The following is a 20,006-nucleotide window of genomic DNA, read 5'->3' on the forward strand; positions in this document are numbered from 1 at the left end:
ATTTCTGAAGCAACTTTTTAAAAAGTCTTTTTAGCTCTAAAACTTTAAAATAGTCATTGATTTTTTTAAAAAAAATAATTATTTATGCAAAATAATTTATGACAGGTTTTGCGGTACTTGAAAATGTATTCTTTTAATAGGAATTTTATAAGACCATTAATTTTAGCAGTGCTAGGAAGCATAAATATAATTTAGGAGCTATTTTGTTGATTGTTTCTAGAAATATATATTGACCCCATTAGTTTTAAGTGATAACGTTACTAAGCCAAAATATTAATCCAACAGTATCAGAATTGCTAGCTTTAACCATTTCTTTCTGCAAACCCTTTATCAGTATTCATAATTCACTTAGCTTATTATGCATAAATATAAATGTAAATTTTAAATTGATCATTTTGGAATTCACCTTTTTAAAAAAATTACTTCAAAATAACACTCTGAGGATCCCCAATTGCTAATCTTTTCTTCCAGCCACTTTGTTATGTGTCTGAGGCATGACAAGGCCGATAACCTTCTGGATACCATTTCATTAATCCAGGTAGTGTGCCTGTATTTAGAATGGCCCCATCATCCAGCGTTCATTCACAGAGTTGTATATTCATCAAGGCAGGCTGTCAAGGAGAGCAAACAATCACTGTAAAACAGTGACAAAGTGTCTGATAGAGTATTTTTGCTGTTGTTGTTGTTGTTTTGTTTTTCAAGACAGGGTTTCTCTGTAGCTTCGAAACCTGTGCTGGAACTAGCCCTTGTAGACGAAGCTGTCCTCGAACTCTCAGAGATCCACCTGCATCTGCCTCCCAAGGGCTGGGATTAAAGGTGCGTGCTACCACTGCCCGGTTTAGTCCCAAATTTTTAAAATGGATTAATGTGCTTCGTTCTCATAACACAGAAATTATTGAAAATGTTTTGAGAAGTTTCTTAACTGGTTTTCCAACTCTCTTATTAATATGTAGCATCAGCTTTTCATATACATTCTTGTCATGAGACTTACAGATGTTTATATGCCCACTTGATAAAGACAAAGCCAAAAACATACCCATTTGACACAACTAAGAATTTGTGTTATATCTATTTTGGCACACAGTACATTAACATTGATTTCAAAGTTTTCAACCACACTGATTGACAGGCTTTGTTGATTCAGTGTGCACTTGATAAAATGCAGAAGCTGAACCATTTTCAGATTATGAGTCCCAAGGCGGGTTGTTCTGGAAATGTAGTATAAGGAATATTCCTGTTCTGAACATAAATATTGAAAAGAGAGTTTGATAATGACTCACTTATATTTAAATTTGAGTTTTGATGGTTTTTGGTGACCTGTACTTCACATAAGAAGATCAGAGTAACATATGTTGTTGTTGTCTATCCAAGTTTGAAAAATACATATTGAAAACAGAGAAAAAGGCCAAGTAAGTAATCTGTTCAGATTAATGTATGAAAAGAGCAGATTTCAGACAAATTCGTGCGACCTCTGGAAACTTCACTCATGGTAACTTACTAACCTCTTCCCTTAAAGTTCCTCTTGAGTTTTCATGTTGACAAATTATCACCTATCTCAAATCTTCCTTTTGTTACAACTGAATTTCTTCAACATAAACCCTAAAGATCTTACTACAGTCTTCCTCAGTTGTCACCCCCTTTCATCCCAGCATTTAAAGAATGATCTGAACAAGTTATTTTTTAAACTTAACACAACTTTTTTTAAGCTTACTCTACTAAGTGCCCCAACTTGGGAAATATTATCCCATGAACTTCTTGGTGCTTCTGAAGATTAGATATTTTATAGATTAATATTTAACTTCTGATAAGACACATATACTTCTCTCTAGTTTAACAGTACATAGGATATTAATTTGAATAACACTAGTTGCTATAACAAATCAAACCAAAAGCAGGTAATAGCTCTAACACGACATCCTCTCATGTCCTGTCCAGCATGAAAATGGCTGTCAGGTTGATTCCTTGTAGATTGTAGGTTAGAAAACAGGACATTTATCTTCTCATGGAGCAAGCATCTTTATCATGTATCTTCTATGTCGACCATGCTCATCTGCCTCAATCCAATCAAATCACAGTGAGTAGTGTCACCCTTTGACTGGAGTGGCACCCAGCACCCCTGCTTAAGTCTGAAAGGCAAGAACTCATTCTTAGAAAGCAATCCCAGAGGAATAAAATGCATTCTCCAGAGCTTACCAGCTCCCTAGACAACATATAACTGACTGCGAAACACGTTAACTACGCAGGCAGCCAGTGGGCATTTTCCAAATTATTGTCAAAATTTTTAAAATATCAGTAATGAACTGGGAGAACCCTGAATTGCTAACTGGGTACGAATTTGGAAGAGTCTTCTCTCTTAACATGCAACCTATGCTTCTGTTCACTGAATTGTTACTTCTAGCCTACAGCTCTGCACTTCTGAACAAGAAATATCTACTTGGAGAGAAACCAAAGGAAATCTTAATTGAAAACCAAGTTAATGAGAATAACTTTAATCATTAATAAAATAATAGCCAGCAAATCTAAGCTATATACTAAATATATTGGCTTAGTTAATAGTCACTGTAATGCTAAATAAATTTAAACTCTACAAGATGGGGAAGAGAGGTACATGGTGATAAATACCCAACATCACGAAATAAAAATGTATCGAATTCTGATTCATCTCTAGAGGTCTACCATACTATCGTATTTTTCATAAAAGACAGAAAATGCTGTTTGAAAAAGAAAGGACAACCGTTTCTATCCTGAATGAAAGAAATGTCCCCTTGTTTACTTGATTTCTTTTACACAGTTCATACATGTGTATGATTCATTCACTCCATGCAGAGCCCAGGCTCCTGTTCCCTTCTGTGGAGAACATTCCCATCCTTCTGTGTCCCACAGTCTCAGAGAGGAACAGATTGGAGAGGCCTGCCATCCCCGAGAATACAGAAATCTGCTTTAAGGTGGGAAGCCATCTAATCATAAAGGAGAATCTAAAATAAAAGACAAAAGACGGGGCTTGAGAAAAAGGCTACAGCCAGTGCACATGCACTATCAGGGTCTATGAAGGTTGTGAGACTTCCCTGGTCCTTAGTATAAATGGGCAGGAGCCCGGGAGGAGAGAGATTCTGGAGATTTCCAGAGAAGGGTGGAGGGAATCAGGATTACAGTAGATAAGGACTCGAGGCTGTGATACCAGGGAGTTTAGGAATTAGTAAGAGTTACATCTTTATACATTTTACTTTAGAACCTATTTTTGCCTATATTTTTAATTCTTTGTAACCATCTGGTCGGGGCTGGCAGTCCAGGATTTGTTACAATACTAGTGTTTCTCTAGGGAACTACTCATACAGCACTGGGAAATGAATGCTGGGGTCTGGGAACAAAGTTTGAGGCGGAAATTCCAAACAAATGCCTCTTACCAAAAGCTCAGAAGCATACCTCGTGCCTTCTCAGCATTTCTAATACCCCATACAAGTCTTCAATCTATCTTGATCTATCTGTCTTCAAAATAATTGGCCATCTCTAATGCTTACATCACTTCCTGTCTCTCGTCACTCATGCAGAGGACACCTCACATTTTCTTTTTTCAAATCAAAGGAAAAGACCCTTGGACGACATGAGGAGGGTTTTCACTTCTCTCAGGAACCACCTCTGACACTGGCTGCTCTTCTTTGTCAATCACACACTACTTCCCATGGCATGGTGGCTGTCTGTAATTTAGGTTGTTGCTGTATGCAGTGTAAACTGACAAGGGGGGCACAGGGAAGATCTCAGAGGGCAGCTCTTGCTTTAGGATTCATGTGACGCTTGTGTTTACAAGAAAGGAAACAGCTTTAGTAACACATTACTGGGAAGTGAGGAGGTGAAGGGTTATTGAAAGGTGGCTTTTCAATGTCATGTATGACACTGAAGCCAACATGCCTCCAGCACTCCTACCCTAAGAGTATCAACGCAAGCAGAAGCAGTCTGGAGTATGTCGTCTCGAGAATCCTTTGAATAAAGAGTTACACTTCAGTGAAAACCCATATAAATCTCAGAGACTTTTAATCTATATGTTGGCAGTCTCAGTATCTTGATTTTAATAGCATATTCATTTTGCACTTACGTTACCTCCTGGTTTCTCCTCTATTTGAATAATTATCTTCTACATCAAAAAAGCAGTGTCCAAAGTGAAAAGGGAAGAAAAGGTCTCTTCGGGGAGAATCTTTCGGAAGAGGAAACAGACAAGCCTGCTTCCATCAAATTATTCTGATGGTTATTGTAACACAATAGCAAATAACAATCGCAAATGAGAGAACTGGGATCCAAGTATAGCTGGAGAAGCTTCAACACCCAGCTGTCCGATTACAGAATTGAACCATGACTGAGCTGCTGGTGGAGTCAGATGCTCTCATGCCGTGGAGAGAGTGTTGAACTTGAGCAGTCCTCTAGAGTTGAGGGTGTTGAGTAAGCTTCTCTCTATAGATCTTTATCTTTTCATAGCAGGCTCAGTGCAAGTGCCTTGTTAACTGCCAGGGCAGTAGCTGTTCTCTGCTCCCTTGCAGAGAACCCTTTCTTTAAATCAAAGGACTAAACTCTATAGAATGTCAAATTCCAAATTCTCTATGTAGCCACCTTTGACTACGAAGATTTCATAAGAGTCAAGATAAAATAAGTCATTTAATCTCAGTTCCAATGTTACTAGGTACAATTGGCATTCCAGTGCTACCATTGTTTAGAGTACTTCTCCAAATTCTTATTTTGTGTGCTGGCTAATTTTGTGTCAACCTGACACAAGCTAGTGTTATCAGAGGAGGGAGCCTCCGTTGAGGAAATACTTCCTTCAGATTTGGCTGTAGGCAGGCCAGTAGGGCATTTCTTAATTAGTGGTTGATGGGAGAAAGTCTAGGCCATTGTGGGTGGTGCTCCCCTTGAACTGGTGATCCTGGGTTCGAAAAGAAAGCAGACTGAGCAAGCCATGTTGAGCAAGCCAGTAGCCAGCACCCCTCCATGGTCTCTACATCAGCTCCTGTCTCCGAGTTCCTGTCCTGCTTGAGTTTATATACTGACTTTCTTTGATGATGAACTTCCATGTGGAAGCAAAAGCTGAATAAACCCTTTCATCTCCAACTTGTTTTTGGTTATGCTGTTTCATTATAGCTGTATGAACACTAACCAACACATATAGTTTTAAAGATCACATATTTTAACTATTAAGTTATATTTTTCTGCATTACAAGTATAATTTTCTCATGTGGGAGTTTCTTAGCAGCCTCCTTCTTCCCTGACATAGATTCACTTACCAAGGAATAAGGGAAAGTAACTGTTGTGGTTCCACATAGCCTTCTAATACTGCGCTGACCTGTGAATTTCTAAACTGGCCCTCCACTGTCTTCTATGACTTTCTATATTCCAGAGACAGTAAAAAGGTAATGTTAGGATTACACCTCAAATGTCTATAATCCCTAGTTAGCTCTTCTAATAAAGGGGCTCTTTATCACCCTCTTAGTGCACCATGGCATTGATAGCACTTTGTTTTACCTTATCATTATAACATAGTCTTTGAGAATTTCCACTTGTATCATTACAAGATGATTATGACAGCTTCACTAAGCCTCATTCATGTGAATGAAGAAATTAGTGCCATAAAAATTCCTAATAATTATTTTCCAAGACATGTTGGTACTTTTCAAACTTAAACTCATTATGCCGATTTGAATCTCACTTCAGCAAATCCATGCAAACTGAGTGTTCTTATTAATGTCAGTCTCATACCACATTTAGGTAAAGATTTAATCTGAAAAGAAATGTGTTAATAAAACCCACATGCATGACTTAAGTCTCATCACATATGTGGCAATAGAGTACATGGATATTACACTTGGAAAAAATTAAAAATAGTTTATAGCTTATTAAAGAATCAAAATAATTTGATACTAAATAGTACATCAGAAACTATCAATTGTTGTCATACAGCAACTTACTTGACATTCCAACAAGAACTTTTGTTGGTATTTTGCAGGTTGCTAATTAATTAGTAAAAGATGCTATTTGATAACATTCAGTCGTACATTTGGGGTACAGCATGAAGCATTGGGGGACATACCAGATGGACTCTAAACTTATTACTCTTAGCATTAACACACTAGTAGGCCATTCATAGATCTACAGTGGATCCCTCCTTCCACTGTATTTATCACCAGAACCAAAAGCATGAAAGAATCATGCCTGTGATTGATATGATGAGAGATAGGAGCCAATAAGTTTTAATATTCTTTTGAGATTTGCAAATAAAAATTTATGAAATATAAAATTTTATTTAATCAGCTTATTATTATAAGAAACATTTGAACAAATGCATACTTCAATAATTAACAGCAGAGTGCAAAATAATTTCTAGGAGTCTAGAGCTGCTGCATAAAACCTCTCCATTCTTATTTTTTTATTCATGTTTTAATTTTCCAAAAACTGAGATTTTCTTCTTTAAATAACAAGAGGTAGTATGTAGCTTTGGTATGGAAGCCTGCTACATATGCACTGTATGTGCCCAAGTGTGTATGTATATACTTTAACACAATACCTATTGAAGATATCTTGCTGTAAGCATGAGTTATTGTATGAATTACTACTGAGTTACCCTTGATGATCACTGTGGTGTGGGAGATAACCGATTCCAACATTGAATTTCTTCAGATGTCTGTAGAGTTTCTTATCTATTTCTTTTCAACCCTTGTGCCTTGATGTGGGTCATTTTCTTTCCTCCTACTGTATTCTGTGTTGAGGAAACTGCTTCCTTAAAAGTATACCTAAGTTAAACATTTAAAGTCTTTGACGTAAGACCTCTTAAGAGTTTTTACTTAAGAAATCCATGTGTTTTTCATAGACTTGTAACTCAAGAGCACTGAAGGTTGTGTTTAAAAACTTGCAGTGACTTAAAATAGGTCCAATAGTTTCCTTTCCTGGGGAATATTTGTGTGATATTTTTAAAGAATCATATTGGGAAGTCATTTAAATAACAGTGGGGAAAGCAGAATTGTTACTATCCTTCAGGCAAAAATTAATCAAGAAAGTCTCCTTTATTCTTTCTATGGCAATAAAAACCTATAAAACCCTTGCAGATACATTAACAAGGTATTTCTTTTCTAGTACAATGGTATATAATAGGATTAGTTAATGAAATATATGGGATTATAAAGAACAGGTTGTTAAACTGTGTAAAAAATTGTTCTTATAGGAATGGACTTTGAACTGCTTAGGGGCAGACAGTCAGAATTTTAAAAATACAAAAAGTATTAGCCCAGTATCTATGTAGAAGATGAGAAAATTTCTTGTGCTGCAGAGGTGCATAGTTATATATAATGGCTCTTAAACAGTGAGTTAATATTCTAAAAGATTAAAATGAAGCAGAAAAGAATCATGTGTGGCCTTAGGGATACAAAATTAGTTAATAAACCTTACCATTATGTAACCATATATTGACATTCAGCAAATTGTTATACATGTGAGCTGAAGTTCTCTCTTAAAGTATTCATTTTGGTATCCATACAAGATCTTGAAAGCGTGTTAGTATGATGGTTCAACCAAAACACGGTTTCAACTCCTGAATTACCACATTCTTACAAGTGTTATCAGCCGGGAATTCTTAGACAAGCAGCTCTCTAGAGTCTAGGCAATGACAAGGAATCCTTTGCATTTGTGACTTTCCTTGTCCATGCCTGAAAGGTGCAAGGAACACATGCAGCCAAAAGACAGAACTTCTGCAATGTCTTTTTCTAGAAATGACAGTCACCTAGTACCACTATACCCCCTTGACTGGAACCCTAACATGAAAAATAAGGAAGCCAGTTGTGTACAATTTATAAAAGTTATTACAAAGTTCTCAGGTGTTATATAAGGTATATCTATCAGAGAATTGCCCAATCAATGAAGCGATAGTGCCATTGCTTTGATGTAGTCACTACATGATAAACACCTTTAACATGGCCATGTGTTTGATTGTAGATAGGTCCAAGAGTGACATCCTAACCTGAACTCTAAGGCAATGCACTTAGTTTTTAAATATCACTTGTGGACTACTTTAACAGAATTTAACAAAATTCTAAATTGATATATTTTTATGAGACAAATATTGGTAAGATATTCCCAATGGATCAGATGTAGTAATCACAAATGTAGTGTATATATGTATGCACACAGATATCTATCTATCTATCTATCTATCTATCTATCTATCTATCTATCTATCATCTGTCTATCTCCATGATCAGAGACTTAGCACTTGCATATCTTTTCACAATTTTTACTGCATTATAGATTTCTTGTTCACTGTCTCTACAATATTTTGAGGATATGATAACAAATGGAACCTCCCTTACCCTTTTTTTACCAACTTCATTGATTTATCACTTCCTTACATATGACAATATTATTAATAAATAAGGTAGCAATGGGTATAAAAGTCACTTCTGTGTGTAAGAGAAATCACTCGGTATGGGGATAAGATACTACCATCAACACTTTAACTCTTTTAATTCCTCTATTCTTACAGTACGTGACAAGAAATGTTTAATAACAAAACAACTCCATAATAAAAATTGGTTAATGAGAATTTAACGTTAATGAAGTTGCTAGTCCAGTTGCTGTTATAAGTTTAATGATTATACTTGTAACCTATACACATAAAATACATATATTAAAATACATTACTATATATCTATCTATGTATGTACTGATAAATAGGTACGTATATAATAATTTTTAAAGGGTTGAGATGATAAATGTGATACCATTTGATTAATCTAATTGTGTTTGAAATAGACTATCTAAGTTTAAGAAGGTGAAAGCTTGTATATCCAAACAGGTCTTTTGAACTTTAGACCTTGAGGTGTACAAGAAGAAAGGCATTAAGTGTGTTTTTAAGCTTGCTAACCTCTCTCTTTGAATCTACTAAATAGATAAATAACCTTTTCTCTACATGATGGTTAAAACGGTCAAATACAATGAATGTCAGGTGCATGCAAAGCTTTTAATTCTTCTCTCCTATTCATCTCTTTCCCATTTCTGTGCGGTTTGCATTTCCTATCTCATTGCCACCATGATTTAGCCCCACCACCATTGTTGCTGCAAGTTATTGTTGCTGAGGGCCTCCAATGCAGCACGCTTTCCAGCATGACTTTTTTCTCAAAGTTATTTTTTTGTTAAACTTTCACAGGAAAAATGATAGCTAGGTATAAATAATACTTCTTGCTCTGACTAAAAATAATTCAGACACTTTATATCCTTTTTGAAAATTTCAGTCCAATGTGGTGTGAAATTCTGGGCTGAAAAATCTGTATTTCTGGTGAAAATACTTATTTAACACAGAAAATGTGGAAGTTGGAAAGTAGTTCTACTTTATGGTCTTTTCTGACAAGTACTACCTGGAAGAATCAGAAAATTAGGGATTCTGAATGCGCAGACAACTCTAAATTCTCTCAGGCTGGAAAATTCCAACCCCTCCTCGGGAGACAGCTGAACTCAAGACAGTTCTGCGTTCTCATAAAATGTATTCTGTCAAAGAAAACACTTAACTGTGTAAATCATGAACTTGACCATGAGTAAACTCTTATGGTTTTATAATCTAAGCATTTTAAATTGGGTAGGATAAACATAACGGCTACCATACTCAGGGATAAATACAATAATATTACCTTGTAGACACATATAAAATTGTAATGTTAAATACAGACATCCACAGGATGCTACAATTATCTTCTTATTCCCAGATTGTAGTCTTAACTCATTCAAGTAGACTGTGTTAAAAATACGCACCCAAAATAGTGCTTATTGGTTTTGCCACTAAATCAAGAATATGATTTATCTTGTTTAAATCATATAAAATTTCAAATTTCATGAGTACAAAATGGTCAAATATATCACTTAAGTCTTTACAAAGCATATTCTTTCTTAACTATAAATTTAACAAAGCAATAAGAAAATATCCAAAAATTCTTGGTTATACCAAATTTGAGACACATCAATATTCTTTTTACAGTTTTTCAATTGTCAAGGTACTCGAAAAAAAAATAACCCTCTAATATGAAAGAAGGAGTAGAATGTTAGCACTTCAGGAGAAAATGGTCCTTCTATACAAATGGAATTTGAGCAACTGTTATAAACAAATTAAGGGTAATTTAAAATATATAAATATCAGTTAGTGCCAAGAGAATGCCAATCAAATAAAACCAGTTGACACTCTCTTTAATACATTCTCTACATAAGTTTATTTTATTATAAAAAAACAATTTGCCCAAATTGAATTTTTAACTAAGATTTGTTTTTAATTTTTTTGGAAAAACAATTTTTTAAACACCTGTTTCACCATCATTTCATTCAAATCTGTTGGAACAGCCTCAGAAATATTGGGCACACTGTGGATCTCTTATATAAGGATGCATTGCTTCTAGCCAAGTCAAAAATGCTAAATTTTAGTAAGGAAAGGCTTTCGTGTCTTTTCAAAAGAAGTGTAAGGAAGACAGAGACTCTTTCTGAGGTTTACGGACAATCACTGAACAGAATGGTGACTATGACAGTGTTCAACTGAGAGGGAACGGGACAAGCTGCTTTTTATTGTCGAGGACGTACAAATGCTCATCTGCTCAGATCATGGAGTTGAGACCAGGTGGACATCTGCATTTGAATATTCCTCTGCCTTTACTGTTTGCTTATAAGTGCATTTGATCAACGCAAGCCACTGAAAACACTATCAGAAAATACGTTAATAAGTTCAGATATTATGTATCAGATGGGTATGGAGAACAAAAGCAAAGAACATGCACAAATTCTTCAGCATGGTCCCTGCCATCCGACCTAGTGCCTTGCAAACATTCAAAGGTATTATTCATCTATCTGGTTACTACTTAGAAATAGGAATAGATACTCTAGAATGTGAATACTCTACTGCCTCCTCCACAGGACTCTTCAATATAGTGCTTGAAGTTCTAGCAATAGCAATAAGACAACATAAGGAGATCAAGGGGATTCGTATTGGAAAGGATGAAGTTAAACTTTCGTTATTTGCTGACGATATGATAGTTTACATAAGTGACCCCAAAAACTCTACCAAAGAACTCCTACAGCTGATAAACACCTTTAGTAACGTGGCAGGATACAAGATCAACTCCAAAAAATCAGTGGCCCTCCTATACACAAAGGATAAAGAAGCAGAGAGGGAAATCAGAGAAACATCACCTTTCATGATAGCCACAAATAGCATAAAATATCTTGGGGTTACTCTAACCAAGGAAGTGAAAGACCTATTTGACAAAAACTTTAAGTCTTTGAAGAAAGAAATTGAGGAGGATACCAGAAAATGGAAAGACCTCCCCTGCTCTTGGATTGGGAGAATCAACATAGTAAAAATGGCAATTCTACCAAAAGCAATCTATAGATTCAATGCAATCCCCATCAAAATCCCATCAAACTTCTTCACAGACCTTGAGAGAACAATAATCAAGTTTATATGGCAAAACAAAAAACCCAGGATAGCCAAAACAATCTTATACAATAAAAGAACTTCTGGAGGCATTACCATCCCTGACTTCAAACTCTATTATAGAGCTACAGTATTGAAAACAGCTTTGTATTGACATAAGAACAGAGAAGTCGACCTATGGAATCGAATGGATTTGTTTTGTAGAGTGGGCACAATATCTCACGAGTTTACTGATCATATCTATATTAGTTTTCTACTGCCTTACAATAAATCACCAGAACTCTGAAATCTAAAATGATTCACAGCCATCATCTCAGCTTCCAGGTGCTAGGGGTCAAGGCACCAAGCTTCTGGAGCCCTCCCTGAACATTCTTTGAGGCTTCAGCCAATACAATGGGAGGACTGCCATCTCTGTTGAGCATTCTCTGGATAATCATGGAACTGAAAGACCCTGAAGTTGTAGACTAGGTTGATTGTTTTCTTCAAGGCCAACAAATGAAGCTCTCCCAGAAAAGTAATGACCATCTTTTTAAAATGTTTCTTTAGTTGGGTGGTGGTGGCAGACACCTTTAATCCCAGCATTTGGGAGACAGAGGCAGGCAGAGCTCTGTGAGTTTGAGGCCAACCTGGTCTACAGGAGCTAGTTCCAGGACAGGAAGGTTTCTTTAAAAGTCGTTTGGTTGGTTGAGGCCTCTGCATGATAACCTACTTTTTGGTGGACTTAACATCATTGCATTTGGCATCTTCTTTTCATGTACAGTGTCTCTTCACTGACTACATGAGTGATATTCAGCAAACTGCAGGCCCTGTCTTGAAGGGGCGAGGTCGATCGGTAATTAATGATCCGCCAGACTAGCTTAATACAAGAGATACAGCTTTAATAAACCAAAGGAAGACTTGCACCAGAATCCCAGTGATCCGTCCGGAATGTAGGAGCCAAGCAAGAGAGCGAGGGGGAGTGCACTTGCCAGGTTTATAGGTAAATTTTTGCCTTAGGGTAACATGCCCCATGGACAGAATGTGATTGGCTGAACTCCCTTATCACTTTCTGCTATGAAGAAAGGGAACCACTCCGGGTTTTTCCGGGGACCATGCTCGAACTCCACTTACTATATCTCTAGACTTGTCCACTTAATAATGGGCATTTCATTTCACAATTCTTGGTAAAATTTAAGTGCTGAGGCTTAGCAAAAATGGAAGAATACATAAACTCAATATGCACATGAAGTATCAACAGTTAATATGTTCCTATCAGAATCTTTTGTTACACCGCACACATTGGATGAAGAAGATTAGCTTGGATGCAGCTAGTGAGCAGAGTTTGTTAGTGTGAAAGGAAAAGAAGCAGTGAAAAGAATATCTCAAATATCTATTGCAAATTGAGTCTGGTTTGCCTTTGAATGACTTTCATTTGGAAAGAATCAAACCTTTTGGGGTCTTGATGAGAAAGCTGACAAAACAGCCATGTTGTGTCTCAGGACAACAGATGTCTTTACAGTGTTATTCCATTTGTGTTATCGGTTGCAAATACATGGAAGCATCACTGTACTGGTTAATAGATTCTTCTGTTTGTGGAAACGGCTGAGTCACTCCTAGCTTTTGTTGAACATGAACCTACATACACAGTTGCACAGCTTTTCTCAGTAGGCACACTTAAACAGTGTTGGAGAGAACATAACATATAGACATGGAGCTGCGAGAAATTGGTAAAATATTTTGACTCTTTCAGAGTCTTAGTTCTGTGCTGTAGCTACATGGTGTGGCAGGGGTAGAGGTGGAGAAAGAAACAGAATGGGAGCAAAATTCATCAACACTGAGTGGAGTCAATAAAAATAGCCACAGAAGTAGAATTAAATCATATCGAAGCTTCTATCTTAGACTTTTATTTCACACTATATTGAACTAAGTTCAACTTTTTCGTGCAATTTTTGGACCAACAAAGCAATGAAAATAAGCAAGAATTTGCTGGTAGAGATATCTGTGATGATATTATAGGGTTCTCTCAGTTTTCTGTATAATAGTAGGCAAGTGAGTAAGAGACAGGTCTCCTCTATGCTACCCTGTTTAAAGAATAAGTAATCTGCAAAACAAGAATAACTGTATCCAGTTTAAGCACTAAGTGGGTAGAAAATGCACAATAAGATATATATGATTATATAGAATGTGGAAGTGGTTATAAATCTTTATATTGACATCGACAATATATATGTACATTGACTTTTCAAGATAGTGCATCTCTGTGTTGCCTTGACCATCCCAGAACTTGCTTTGTAGACCATGCTGGCCTTGAACTCACAGAATTCAATCTGCCTCTGCTTCCTGAGTGCTTGTGCTGGTGAGTTTATATGTGTATGTATGTATATGTGTATATATATATATATATATATATATATGTTTTAATATAAAAACAAATATCCCTGATGGCTTATCATACAAAACATGAAATGAGCTAAGAAATCACTCTGTGACTCTGAACAAGAAGGTGCATGTAGCTACTGATTCTAAAGTCACCGTTATGTCATTGTTTCAAGACACTATTCAGTGAACAAGCTAAGAAATGGAATGCAGCATGCATACTCATGTCTTAGATGTGTAAGAAAGCAAATAAAGTGAGAAGGGTAAATAAAAAAATGATAGCTATATAAGAACAGGAGGTTTGATGGTGAGTGAAATTTGATTTATCTCTGACCTTGTTAGTAGATAGGATATAAAAAAGAAAACAATGCTTATTGAAAAGTGAATAATTCTGTGAACTTTGTCCTGATGTCTGTCACTGACTTCTGTCTGTATATCAGAATATTGCAAAGGGGTTTTATTGCTTTAGTGACCTTCACAGAAGCAATAGTAATGATGTAAATAGAGTTTTCATGTATGAAAGCATAAAATATAAATAAATTAAAATGATAAAATAATAACATTCTTTTTAATTAATTAATTCTACTTTCATTGGTGTTCTGCCTGCATGTTTGCATGTGTGAGGGTTTTGAATCCACTTGAAGTGTAGTTAGCGACAGTTGGGAGCTGCCATGTGGGTTCTGGGAATTGAACCCGGGTCCTCTGGAAAATCAGCTAGTGCTCTTAACCTCTGAGCTGCTTTTGGCTAAGATCAAGTGTAGTATCTGCTCTTTTCAGTTTCATAATATTCTTAAAAATGATGCCTAACCAAAAAATGATAAAATAATATTAAAATAAAATATAACTGGATATATAGCTCAGGGTAGAACACTTGCCTGGAACACATGAGGCCTGACTTTGACTCTTAGTAATGCAGAAATAATATTTTATGTGTGTATATTCTATTACATATGTAAGTAAATTCTAATAACACCTGTGACTTATACCATTATATAAACATACATATATATTTTATATATCATATATGCATCATTGAAAGTGGTTTATTCAGCTAATAGGTCTATTTCTGTAAAATATGCCTTTCTTTTTTTTTCATGGCCTATCTATATTTTTTTCCAAACATAAAAATGATTGTTTTAAGGTTATCAAAGCAAGTTTCAATATAGAGGAAAATAAACCAAACGTCAACATTGCATAGACACCATTCCTGATCCGGGCTTTCCTGCGAGCACTATTTCAGGTAAAAAAAAAAAAAAAAAAGCTAAAATCCCAGCTAAGAAAAGTCAATTCAAACAGGCCAATGTGTAACTCACTTTATTGCTTGACCATTGACTTACTAGCCTGTGAGTGAAGACTGGATTGTGTAAAGACTTGTCCTAAATCACAGCTACAGTGAAACCCTATCTCAGATGATGATGTACAAACAAACCAGGACAGACTCGGGTGGAGGTGGAAGTGTACTTGCCTGTGTGCAGAAAGCTTCGGGTGTAGTCTCCACCACCACATGAACCAGGTGCAATGATATAAACCATCACAGTGCAAGGGAAAAGCAGGACGATCAAAGTTCTAGGTTGTTTCCAGCCACCGAGCAAGCTTGAAATTGACCTGAGCTATATGAGACCCCTTCTCAAGAAAAGAGATCGAAACCACAAATACTCAAACAAGCAACAACCCCTGCTTCTCTGTGTTCTCAAGGATGATAGTTATCTAATGTATCCACTTTGAAAGCTAAGGTTTGCAGATGCTTAAATATTTTGTGGCTTTTGTGTAAAGAGACTAAGGAACAATAATAATCTCTGGGCAGTCATCAAGGATCCTCAACCCAGGACACAGACTATTTTGGAGCAGATACTTCTTTGCAGAGGAAGATGTCCCATGGACCATGTGGATTAGCAGCATCCCTGACTTTTGCCCTCTCCAGCAGTGGTTCTCAACCTTAGTAATGCTGCAACCCTTTAATACAGTTCTTCATGCTGTGGTGACCCCAACCATAAAATTATTTTCGATAACTCATAACTGTAGTTTTGCTACTGTTATTCATTGTAATATAAATAACTAATAGGCAGGACCAAAGTGGTCCCAACCCTCAGGTTGAGAGTCAGTGCCTTCATGCATTAAGGGGATGCTCTTCATGACATGGGCCCTGAAATCCCTGCAAATGTGTGGATCCATTGTGAGAAACACTGATGTATATGAACTGCTGTGTTTGTGTGAATGATAACACAGATGGCTAATAATGAACGAGTTAATAACAATAGCTAATCTAGTCTGTTGTGCAATATTTAGTACCCTCTAATGTGAATATATAAGATCAATAGTTTTATATTATTCATTCTGTATTTTCCTTGGCATAAAAGACAGTAACCAAAACAACTTGACCACTGGTTCCTTCTTATCTTGAGTCCAGTGTGGCTATGATCTAAAAGTACAGGCTGTTTCCCAAAATTAAAGCTACTGTACTTCATTACATTGCTTGTGGTTCTTGATAAAACCCTGCAAACATAAGCAGTCTGATGTTATTTTTCTGTTTACAGTATTACTATGTTGTTTTGGTTAACAGAATGAAAAACAGCACTGTGATACTACAAGTAAAAATGTTTTATTCTTAGTTTGTTTCATCAATAAAAGCTGACATTTTTGCAAGAAAGATGTTATACTATTGAAATTAACTCTTAGTCAATTGTAAATAATTGTATTATATCGGTATGTTATCATGAAGATTAGAAATCATTTCCTCCAGAATCATGTTTTTGCTTCCTCAGCACTGTTTCAATTGAAAGAATTTGAATGAAGTGCATCTCATTACTAACATAAAGTAGATGGAGCTTGAATAATTTTTATATTTATTTTCCATGGATGGCTATTGCATTTCTTATCCTATCTATCCAAATTTTATAAAATAAATTGTTTTAATCCATTCTTTGGAGGGAAGCAGTGAATTTATTTTTGCAAAAGCTATGCATCTGAATATATTGTAATATGCACAAAGCTCTGTTAGCACAGTTATTTATATAAAAGTGTAGCTGCCTTACCTTTTATTTAATTTGCATACTCTATTTACTTTCTGACAGGTTCTTCTCTTGGCATTTTTATTTACATACCAAAAATGTCTTGCTGAATAAGTCAACTAAAGCTTAGACAAATGCATACTCTGACACCCCATAAAATGTCATATTGTTATATGGCTTATATGAATTTCTAAGCTATAATATAGTTTGGAACTGTCTCATCAATGATTTTTCTGCAATAACATCATGTGTCTTAAATATGGAGGTAAAGAGGATATTGTCTCTTGTCTGAGATCTTGTATTGCGAGGATTATAAAACTCATTCTCAGTCTATTTATTTCAAGTAAGACAAGTAAATAAGTAGCTATATCTAAATATTATTGATACTTTATTTAAATTATTATAAGTTTTGCATCATAGGAGCGCCATATGTTGGCACGCAGAGTCTTTTGTGTGATCTAAGCCATAAATTATATTTCTACTCACATGTTGAGAGTGGCAGTCTTCTTAGCTGTTTTATAAGCAGGGATGGGCCACATACTACCAAGTATTGACACAGTGAGTCAACTTGGTGTTGACCAGTTTTAGAAATAGAAACGCTTTTAGATTTCTACTCTGCCCACCTTTTTCTTGTATCCAGCTTCTGTAAGCCTGGCTTGTATTTGTGTAGCCTACCATTCATATTCTCATGCAGTCCCGATATAAATAATTTGAAAATTTTCATTCAGTTTCCCAAATTATTCTAGTCATTATGGATGATTCATGAGAGGATTAATCTCTTGGATGTGACATCAAACTAGAGAGGAAAGACACTACCTATCATATCGTCTGCAGTTAGGAACATGCTGCATTTCTTTAAGCTTTACTTAAAGTACTTATAGTAATTGAGTGTGCATGCTCATCTCCGTTAAAACCCAAACAGCAATATGGAAGAGTGTGGTTTGTTTTTTAAATGTGCAAGGCAGGAAAATTAGTGAAATCTGTTTAAGTCACAAAACTGCCTCATTCAAGACCCAACTCAGCAGCATGGAAAAGTAACTCAAGTTAACTGTACTCTTAGCATATGTCTAAGCTCGCATATTCAAGTCACTTCAAATTCCTTCCTTCTCCCTTGGATCTGTGTGCAGAGGAAAGAGATACGAAGATGGCAAATAGGTTTAGTCATTCACGAGTCCCAGATTTTCTTAAGGCTCTCAAGATGAAAATGTTCCTGGCAGAGGTCACATACCCATGCAGATTGAACGGTGACAGGGATGAAGAATTGTTAGACTTCATTACCAGCTTCCAACCCCCCTATCTAACTCCCCACTTACGTAGCTCCCACTGGCAGATGCAATTGTACACATGCTTATGGAGAGAAAGACATTTCGATTTTACCCGTGCTAGGAAAATTTGGAGGAAGAAACAAAGCCAAATTAGTAAAAAATCGATTAAGGTATTACTCAGAAATCGTGGTTTAGTGATCGGAATTGTACCACAATCCAGGGATTACATATGAGGAAAAACATACAGTGTCTCTATATTGGGGCATCCTTATAAGAGGATATTGTTGATCATGAGCTGGTAGCAACATGAGATATTTTTCTCTGGGTCTCTCAGCAATCAGAACAGATCTCAGATGCATCAAGGAGCATCATTTATAATCAAACATTCATGAATAATATTCTCTTCCAGTTTTTGTTTTAAAGGCCTAACATTTGATCGTATGTTTTCTTTAGTTAACTTTCTATATAGTATGGCAATCTCTGCAGTTATTTTTTTTAAAGATAAAGAAGAAAAAAAGCATGCTCAAAAAATGTAGAAGTTATTTTTGCAGTAACGTATGTCATGATTTTTAAACATTCAGGCCTTTAAACTTTTTTTTATAGTGTATATTCTTGCCAATCCCAGCACAGTTCTACAAAGTAAAATATTTGGCAGTGAATTCATATTAACAGATGGAACAAGAAATTAACACGTTTTTGCTTCGCTAATTCACAGTTCCTTTAATACGCTAATTCTAAATCACCTGTTCTGACTTTGACAGGCTACAGACACCTGTTTGGGGTAATATTGCACAGCTAATTATTACATGAGAAATTCAGTTTCCAACAAAAGGGGTTCTGCGTGAATTTGTCATAGTTAACAAATTAGTAATGTCATCTAAATACAGATATATCTCTGATGTCTTCATTTAAATGCACTTAATCTCCTCCTTATCTCAAGAGCGATACGTGAGCAGGAGGCTGTCCTCTTAGTTTCGAATTCTGTCTGTCACACTTTACACCACAGTTGCACTGATCAAGTCAGAATGTTCTTACCAGTTGCAGCAAGTTTCTGTAATACTATCTTCTAAATCGCAGGAAAAGAGGCTAGAATGTTCAAGTGGCTGGAAAAATTCCTAAGTATATGTTAAAAATGACTCAGGAGAGTTAAAAAGAAAAGACAGGTGAGAGAGAGAGAAAGACAGACAGAGAGAAAGAGAGAGAGAGAGAGAGAGAGAGAGAGAGAGAGCTTTAAACAAGAAGTTCACTGAACTGCAGAGTTTAAAATACAAATGGTATAGATGAAGCCCCAAAGGAATATTTCCTAAAACACACGCCACTAAGTAGTGGCAGGATTGGCAGAACTTTATGCAAAGAAAAATCACATGCTCAGCCTCCTTACATCTGAACCTCTTCACACATAAATTGTTTCTTCCAAACTGGGTTTCTTTAACTCGTACTATTGTCCTCAGTTATATCCTCGTGGTCATTTCCTCTCCTTTGCCTTGGATGGTGGGTGTCCTTTACATTGCCCGTCTGCTCAGGACGCTGCAGGAAACACATATCATAGAGGAGTGTGTGTCTGGGGAGGGGTGAGGGAAGAGGGTAAGTTGATGGAATATGAAAGCAAAAATCAGAAACGTAAGGTTTTTAGATGTTTGTAACATAATGACAGATGCTGAGGTCCAGTCTCTCTTCAGGTTTGCCAAAGGTTCCATTTTGTGTGTCTGTTTTTCGAGTCTCTAATTGCTGTTCAGCTCTCTCTGTGGCTTTGCTAATGTGCCTTCCTTAGCCACGTTAGGGAAGGAGAGAACTTGTCGTTTCTTTAATTAACCTTTATATCTTAGTACCAGATAGCAGAGTTCACCAAGCAGGCACACTTCAAGATTCATGCTGTTTTGCTCTGATTTTTAAGAGTTATTGTGCACTGTGTGTTTTTAATGCCTTTTAAGTTGTAAGACT

General features: G+C 36.1%; 1 protein-coding gene and 1 pseudogene across 4 annotated transcripts in view; both read left to right on the forward strand.

The window, feature by feature from the left end:
• Arhgap15 (Rho GTPase activating protein 15) overlaps nt 1-20,006 on the forward strand; it is a 597,306-nt gene that overhangs the window by 170,096 nt on the left and 407,204 nt on the right. The gene's annotated exons all lie outside the window — the stretch shown is intronic.
• On the forward strand, nt 14,516-14,688 carry LOC125395126 (U2 spliceosomal RNA; annotated as a pseudogene).

Source organism: Myodes glareolus, chromosome 21 (genome assembly GCF_982192425.1).
Source record: "Myodes glareolus chromosome 21, mMyoGla1.1, whole genome shotgun sequence".
Classification (NCBI taxonomy): domain Eukaryota; kingdom Metazoa; phylum Chordata; class Mammalia; order Rodentia; family Cricetidae; genus Myodes; species Myodes glareolus.